This window comes from Protopterus annectens, chromosome 1.part1 (assembly GCF_019279795.1).
Source record: "Protopterus annectens isolate FY-2018-M chromosome 1.part1, PAN1.0, whole genome shotgun sequence".
Lineage (NCBI taxonomy): Eukaryota > Metazoa > Chordata > Ceratodontiformes > Protopteridae > Protopterus > Protopterus annectens.
Window position 1 is genome coordinate 249979438 of NC_056726.1, and position 8375 is coordinate 249987812.

General features: G+C 35.5%; 1 pseudogene; it reads right to left on the reverse strand.

The window, feature by feature from the left end:
* Positions 1–7893: 7893 nt before the first annotated feature.
* LOC122817290 lies at positions 7894–8012 on the reverse strand (annotated as a pseudogene).
* Between the last annotated feature and the right edge of the window lie 363 nt (positions 8013–8375).

Below are 8375 nucleotides of genomic sequence, written 5' to 3' on the forward strand. Positions count from 1 at the left end.
ACCCCTGACTTACATTCCCCCTCTCTGTCACTGCCCTTATGCTCTACTCCTGACTAACATTCCCCCTCTCTGTCACTGCCCTTATGCTCTACTCCTGACTAACATCCCCCATCTCTGTCACTGCCCTTATGCTCTACCCCTGACTTACATTCCCCCTCTCTGTCACTGCCCTTATGCTCTACTCCTGACTAACATTCCCCCTCTCTGTCACTGCCCTTATGCTCTACTCCTGACTAACATTCCCCCTCTCTGTCACTGCCCTTATGCTCTACTCCTGACTAACATTTCCCACTCTCTGTCACTGCCCTTATGCTCTACCCCTGACTTACATTCCCCCTCTCTGTCACTGCCCTTATGCTCTACTCCTGACTAACATCCCCCATCTCTGTCACTGCCCTTATGCTCTACCCCTGACTTACATTCCCCCTCTCTGTCACTGCCCTTATGCTCTACCCCTGACTTACATTCCCCCTCTCTGTCACTGCCCTTATCACTACTCCTGACTAACATCCCCCATCTCTGTCACTGCCCTTATCACTACTCCTGTTTATCTAACATCTCTCAACCAATCCCTTCCTCTGTCTACCCTATCGAACCTCTAACACCACCTACCTAAGCGTACTACTTATTTACTCAGTTCCTGGCATAAGGAATTCTCCTATCCATACAATTTATTTGCCCACACATGTAATCTATAGTAAAAGACTTACCATAAAGTAATGTTTATGTGAAACATGAATGTCTAATGTTTACCCATGTAAACATCATTAGACATCAAGCTAAATGCCAAAAAATGCTTAGTCATCCCGTTTGGGAAAAACAAAACACCCACAGATTATCACATAGGTGGCAGCCCCCTTAATACAGAAGAGGTAATAAGAGATCTGGGGACCCAGGTAGATAGTAATCTCTCCTTTGACAATCATATTGCCAAAGTAGTTAGGAAATCCTTCTATGTGGCCCATCTAATTACTAAAGGGTTTGCAACTAGAAATAAAGAGGTTATAGTGCCCCTCTACTCGTCACTCATCAGACCTATCATAGAGTGCAATGCCCCATTTGGGATGTACCTCATAAGACACTTCCAACTGCTGGAGAGACCACAAAAGTACCTCACCAAGAGGATTACTGGCCTCAAACATATGTCCTATGCAGCCCGACTGAAAAAACTCCGGCTGCACTCAGTGGCATATTGCTTACTCAGAGGTGATCTCTGCCTGACTTACAAAGCCATGTCCAACTCAGAATTAATGGACATGCTTCACCTAAAGAAATTCAGGTCACTGCAAGCCACACGCTCTAGTGAGCTAAACTTCGCCACAACAATAAATAGAACATGCTGGAAGGATAGATTCCTGTCACAGAGACTCCCCATGCTTTAGAACAAAATTCCAAAGTACATTAGGCAGAGGCCCTCACTAACCCTCTTCAAGAGAAACCTTGACGAGTGGATGGGTAACAGAAAATACACTCCTGGGATCACTTCATTGGCTCTGCTTGACAGAGGATCAGTTAATTAATCAATGGGGCGGCGGAAGCCGACAGTTTGGCTAGGCTTATAAATGCCCTCAGGCAGATTGCCTAGTACCTACCTATGAACCTAGGAACCTAAATATGTAAATATGAAATATGACTGTCTAATGATTGTAAATATGAATGTTCACAGGAAATATGTATTACTGGACCTTCTACACTGTTATGACTATGTAATTCACCCTGTCTATTCCTTTGAATATCACCTGTTATTGTCTGACATTATCATGTAATAACTTTGAAAGTCCATGTTAACATTTTAACATACTCAGTATCTTGTTATACTTCTTGTTTTATGTGGGGCTTTCCTCCCAGGGCCTCTGCTGAAAAAGGACGTGTTCAGCCAGACTTTCCAGGTAAACAAATGTAAAATAAAAGAAATAAAATATTTAACACCGTTGACTATGCAGGTAAAATGTAAACCATGTTTCAAGACTTTGACAATTATATTATAAACAAGGTCAATATTGCCTACAGGAGAATTGACTTCCACCTCCAAAATTTGTTACTGCAAATGACGATTAATGAAGACCTGTATAACTTCCTTAACAACATCCACCCAATGACTCTTACTAGCTTTGGGATACCAAAAGTTTGCAAAGATATTAGAGATGCCCCTCTGAGGCTATTCCAAGTAGCACAGCAGTTAAAAACGTACCCACTGGCTGGCTACATAGATTACTTACTCAAGCCTATTTTTTCTAATGCCCCCCATCTACCAAAGGATCTGAGGGATTTTTTAAAGAAGGTCCCAACAAGAATTTTGTATTAACCATTTGGGGTTTCTCACATGAGATGTTTTTGATTTGTTCACTTGCATACACCAAGACCTTACTTTGATTTTTTTTTGCTGAAATACTCCTTCAATATGCTTTTTTAACAGGAAAGGGCATTAGTTTGCTAATTGAATGTGCAGATCTGGTTGGAAGCCACTTAACATGAGCAGAGTTGGATACTTAGCAAAATGTGACTCCTGTCCCGCATTCTACATCAGAACGATTGAAAAGCTCTCAAAAAGAATTTATGAACATTCATATGACATTAGAACAAAAAAAATAAATAAAAATAAAAATGATCTGTACAAATATTCCATGTCCTGTGATAAGTTTAAGAAGTTTTTATTTGGGATCTTGGATATTGTTGAGCCCAGTTCAGGTTGGGTGCTAGCCTCAAACCAGGCCTTAAAGACTATATTTCCATTTCTGTGGTCCTAAAACAGAGGGCTGCTAAACTTTAATTATTTAATGTTTCATTTGATTTCTATTATTTTACCATTGTACACAACAGGTTACTTTTTCACCTCTTTCTATTATTCCCTTGATGTATTTTATTGTACTACTCAGCCATTTCAACCATTTTATGTAACTGTTTTATGCGTCTGTGTCTTTAAATTGAGTTTATCTATTTACATGGTGTATTTGTATTAAAAGCACATGAATTATTAGCATTTTCATGATGAAGTCCGTTTGATATGGTAATCAGACAAAAGCATTTAACAGTATTTATTTTCTTTATTAAAGCTGATTTAGTTGATTTCGGGTTTTGTTGTTCTATCTACTTGATTTATTTTGTGGTGTCAGTTCTGAATTGGTATACTCTGGCGTTTTGAGTGGCATGGTGTTGTTCTTCTGTGTTTTTCTGCTTGTATGCAGCAGCACTTAGAAGAAAATGATGTGTCTTACTCTGAGATACGTAGCAGCTTTTTAGATGTTGTTGATTAGTGTCATACTTTATGTATGTATGCATGTATGTATACATGCATGTATATATGTCTATATGTCTATCTAGCAATCTTTCTTTCTGTCTATCTATCTGATTGGGTTCCCTGAAGGCTGTCATCTTTATGGAAGTGAATGAGTTATTTACTTTTATAGCACTGAGGTTCATATATAAGAAAACAGCTATAATAAGCTTGTTATAGCCAGTTTTCAGTTTAGTGGATATAAAGCTGGCTAGTTATTTTTCATTTTGTTATTGGAACCTAATCATATCATCCTTATTCTTTGTGTGTTTATTATGGGAAATATTCCAAAATGATAATAAGGGCATCTCACAACATGAGCTTCTGGGCTGCAATATGAAAAACTATCATTGCTTGTATTTTACCATTTGATATGAAAAATGAACTCACAACACCTGGATGTGGACTATTTCCTCCTCTTCTGGTTTTATTTTCACTCTATGTATGATGTAGAGTGTGCAGCTCTAATTTAAAAGTAATATTTTGTGTTGGGGTAATGCATGTGAAACTGAAACTGATTTACCTGGAACTCGATCCCTATATAGCAAATGAAAGCTTAATTGACACAGATTTCTTAAAAACCTAAAAAAAGTTAGCTCTCTTCCAAATGGTCATGCTCTTGTACCTGAAAGAATACTCCTGTCTACCTCTGCTGTCCAGCTGTCCTCATAATTGCTATTAACACCTGATTTTTTCTACTCTCTCATCACCACTGTCCTATGAATCTTACCTATCACACTTACTTTATGATTTAATATCCTTACTCCTTATTCTATACATACTTAACACTGCACTTCCAATGCAGGTAATAATCTGTGCACTTTTCTGTTTGTATCTCTTTGTGTAACAATATAAATCAGTAATCACTTTTCATGTACTGTATGTAGAGCTCTTTATTCAATGGTATAAACATTGATGTAATTTCTTGAAGATTTTTCTCTCCAAGTCTCCATGGAAAATATGTTTTGTACAGATTACCACGGTCAACAAATAGAAATGAATAAATCAATAAAATAAACATTGTACTCTCCTCTTTCAAATAATATATGCTATTTAAGGATTTACTCCATGAGCACCAATGAAGTCAAAACTGGTCCCTGCAGTATCAAATTTCTAGTAAACAGCTCTTTAAGAAATTCACACCAGATGGTACCTGCAGATTGTGACCCAAGGGATAAGAGGCTAGCTAATTAAAAACACTAGAAGACAATCCATAGGGGAACAGCTGATGTTCAATAAGGATATCACAGTCCAAAATATCATATGTTGAGTAGGATAGGGAGAGACTAATACCATTAATTTGTCTGCACTATGAGGTTATGAATAAACTTAAATATCCAGTCTTAGCATTATGTGTCCAAGTAAAACAATGGAATAATAAAAATGCCAGAGACCATGTGATCATTAAATGTTTTCAGCTCTATGTAAACAGATAACTGCAAATCATTATTAACATATGATAGTTTAGAGACTAGATGGCAGACTTAAATGTGCGAGACTTGTGATGAAATCCATCTGATCTGAAGGATGATCACATGTTCAGGAACGGGCCCAGTGATTCATGGTGAGATATTTATATTTCCTACATAATCGGTCTTAGCTCCCATCAAGAGAATGCAGCATGAATTAAGGGTTGCAATCACATAGTCTTATCATAATCTCTACTCAACAAAAGTCAGAAGGATCTGCAACATGGTATGTGTATACCATCTAGGGATTATGTCTAATCTAGATAATATCGTTAGCAAAGAACCAATTTAGTTTTTCACATTCAAAGGCTGAGAAAGCTTTCTGTTTCATGTCTCAGGCCAGTTATACATCCTTTTGTGCAGAATAGTATAGATGGTCAGTTTGATACTGTAGAACTAACTAAGAGTAAGAATTTTGCCTTCTTGGTGTAAGTCTGTCTTTATATTCAAGAAAGTGTAGCTTTCTATACTTGTATTCCAACCTCCTTCATACTCTTTTCAGTCAACACAGTTCTAGATCATATCACAATAATTCTATAATGATTGGCCATTAGCATTCAAAAACAAGCACGCTGATTGGCCAGCCCAACCAGCGTGCCCATTGTAAATCTGAGAATATACCAAGGAGAAAAGGTCTGGTCGCCCGGACTTTTTCCTGTTAGTATATCTTGCATTTTTTTTTTTTTTTTGCTTTCAATGTTGCTGGGTGGACTTTAGGGGCCACGAACTGACAGGAAAAAGAAAGAGATAAATATAAATATATAAATATATATATATATATATATATATATATATATATATATATATATATATATATATATATATATATATATATATATATATATATATATATATATATATATATATATATGTATATATGTATATATATATATATATATATATATATATATATATATATATATATTTTTTTACACACATACATATCTATACATATATATATATATATATATATATATATATATAGATGAATATATATATATAGATGGATATATATATATATATATATATATATATATATATATATATATATATATATATATATATATATATATATATATATATATATATATATATATATCTACAGGTCTACTTATGTTTATCAAAAAATCACTTTTTCAAAAAACAAAAAGCCAAACCACTTTTGCAGAAGTGCACTTAAATGAAAGTGCACTTTTGCAAACACCGATTCATCGAATCAGGAAAAAAAAACACACTAAAAACATATTTTTGCAGGGGGGCAAGCCCCACTGCACCCCCAGACCCTCACTACATATATATGCTAACTCCAAGATCACACTACAGTGAGGAAAAGGATATATTTCCTTATCCTAACTGTATCATCCTTCAGTGAACTGGTGTTAGCGAAAAGTGTACTTTTGGTTAACTGCACTTTCTCTAAAGTGGGTTCGGCTTTCTGTTTTTCGAAAAAATTATTTTTTGATAAACAGAAATAGACCTAAATATATATATATATATATATATATATATATATATATATATATATATATATATATATATATATATATATAGATATATATATATATATATATATATATATATATATATATATATATATATATATATATATATATATATATATATATATATATATATATATATATATATATATATATATATATATATATATATATAGATATATATAGATATTTATATATGTATATATATATAGATATATATATTTATTATACATATATGTGTCCCTATATAAAAGTATATACATACTCTTAAAAAAAAATCAGCTGTAACACCCATCAAAAATAGTATAGTGACATAGTGACATATAAAATGCAACCAGCTAATAATGCTTAAAAGCACTACACTCAACATCTTGAACTGTACAATTCTACAGAGCAAATCGATATTAAAGAATTTACAGCACATTTAATTGCTACTCCTTGCAAATCCAAATGCATATGATCTGCTACACAGAAAATAAAACCCAACAGTACTTTTTGCATCTTCTTCAACATTTGAGATGAAATTACTGTATTAAATATCTAGAACACAAAAGTAAAATTCATGTTGGCATAATGTCTTTATTCCCACATCCCATTCCCTCTTACTCATGTATATAGTATCTCAACAGTCACATAACTTATATGCTGTAACCGACTGTGAAACGTTGACTGTTGCATGCACTGATTATAACGAAGCACAAGAAAGCATGCATGCAGACCATGCAGCTGACCAAAATGCTACATGAAGAGAATTAAACCAACAACTAAAATGCAGAGATAAATAAATAAAATACCAAAAAAGATATTCTAAAGTAATGTAGAACACTCAAAAGAGCAGACACTTCATCAAAACAGTGCAAACAATAATAACATGATTGTTTATTTAGTTAGTTTTTTACGTACAATACATTACTAATTTTGAAGGTGGTAAGTTCTAAAATGGGCTACTATCACTGCCACTGGCCCTTTTCAGTTCAGAAACAGGCCCATCTAAGCATTCTATATGATCTGTAGGATAACCATGGTGGGCAGTCTCCCCAGCTGTGCTATGTGCTGAAGAATCTTTCCAAGGGATTGTTCTGTACAAATTAGCTAAATGCTCTCCCTACAGAAGTGCTTGAGGCAAGTTTCCTCAGCTGGCTGAGTCAATTAACTCAGCTAAAAGCTTGCATTCACCCATTATCTGCACAGGATTTGATCACATTACAGGTAATTTTGGACACTCTAAATTGGCCCTAGGTGTGAGTGTGTGCATGTGGGTGCCTTCTGTGGAAGGTTGGGTGCCGGGCTGGCAACTCGACACCGTAAAACTCCACTGCCAATCATGAGCAGACATATGATCTGCTGTGGCGACCCCTAACCAGGAAAAGCCAAAAGAAGAAGAAGACAGATAAATGCCAGAAGTTTAACAAGCAGTTTGTAGTGGGTTGTTTGTGTGTGTGTGTGTGTGTGTGTGTGTGTGTGTGTGTGTGTGTGTGTGTGTGTGTGTGTGTGTGTGTAGATTAGATTAGATTCACAGAGTAGTACTAGGCTACTTGCCCTTATGAGCTATTTTAAGCCTAGCTAATTACCTCATCTGAGAATTTTAAAACCCTGTACCTTGCATCTGTGAGGTAAACACTTTAACCATCATACCAACCTCCTATGACTTAGCCTACACCACCTGGTACTCCCAGGAGGAATCCCATCCAAGTACTAACCAGGCCCGACCTTCCTTAGCTTCCGAGATCAGATGAGATCAGGCACATTCAGGGTGGTATGCCCATAGGCCATGTACGAATCTGTAAATGTATGTGCATGGGGGCTTGTTATCCATCTAAACTCCCTTCGGCAAATCCTGCAATATTGGAAGGGCACTAGACTCCGGTGAGTGTTCAATATTGCTATATAGTCCCATAAAAAGTTAACAGAACAAAGGTTTTGCAGCACAAAGGATACATTGATGGGTGGAACACTAAACACCAGGGATACTCTACAAATATTACCCTAAGCTCACTTAAAATGTTACAAGAACAGTACCTTTGCAGCAGAAAGCCTTGATGTGTGAGATGAGACTCTAGTCACCAGGTGAACTTTATAAATATTAACATAACCTAACTTAAAAAGTAAAAAAAACAACCATTTTTCGCCACA